This window comes from Schistocerca serialis, unplaced genomic scaffold (assembly GCF_023864345.2).
Source record: "Schistocerca serialis cubense isolate TAMUIC-IGC-003099 unplaced genomic scaffold, iqSchSeri2.2 HiC_scaffold_1187, whole genome shotgun sequence".
Classification (NCBI taxonomy): domain Eukaryota; kingdom Metazoa; phylum Arthropoda; class Insecta; order Orthoptera; family Acrididae; genus Schistocerca; species Schistocerca serialis.
Window position 1 is genome coordinate 52,501 of NW_026047389.1, and position 1,085 is coordinate 53,585.

The following is a 1,085-nucleotide window of genomic DNA, read 5'->3' on the forward strand; positions in this document are numbered from 1 at the left end:
ACCGGTGGAAGCTGCCGAGACGAGTAGCTACATAGCGCGCTCGCCGTGTCACTAATGTACAGAGATACAACAGTTTCGACTGGAACCGGATTAAACGTATACACGGCGCTGATTAGTAATACATAGACCCATCAGAATACAGATAATATATACAACTGTCCGTATACATGCTGAAAGACTCTGCTCACAATCACAACCACACGGCAGCCACACACTCTTATCACGCACTACTCTCCGCCTGTAACACGCACACAGACAATATGTAAGCACCAGCATGGAACAACACCCAGTGCATCCTCTCCGCCACATGAGACAATCCACACTGTCATAACCAGACTGGGAGGTCCACTCAGAAAACGGAATATCCCACCCCCCCGACAACCACCATTGCTCAGCTAAGCCACCAACACCCACACATGTCCTACACAGGGGTGCACCCAACATCACAATACTGCCTCCTCTCACAGCACACAAACAATGGCAGGAATGAAAGACACAGGTCTGCCACAAGCATGGAATCGGAGAGCCGCCTGTCATGAGCCAAAGGTGCATCCTGACGTGGCAAATCAGATGATGCCGCAGGCATCCACTTACTATAATCACAATCAACAAACCGACCGGCCGCCCCCCCCCCCCCCCCCCATTACACCTTTCCATACAACAATGTGTACCTTAACCTAAACTATACTGTACCTTAACCTAAACTATACTGTACCTTAACCTAAACTATACTGTACCTTAACCTAAACTATACTGTACCTTAACCTAAACTATACTGTACCTTAACCTAAACTATACTGTACCTTAACCTAAACTATACTGTACCTTAACCTAACCTATACGGTACCTCAACCTAACCTATATTGCGCCTCAACCTAACCTATGTTGCGCCTTAACCTAACCTATGTTGCGCCTTAACCTAACCTATGTTGCGCCTTAACCTAACCTATGTTGCGCCTTAACCTAACCTATGTTGCGCCTTAACCTAACCTATGTTGCGCCTTAACCTAACCTATGTTGCGCCTTAACCTAACCTATGTTGCGCCTTAACCTAACCTATGTTGCGCCTTAACCTAACCTATGTT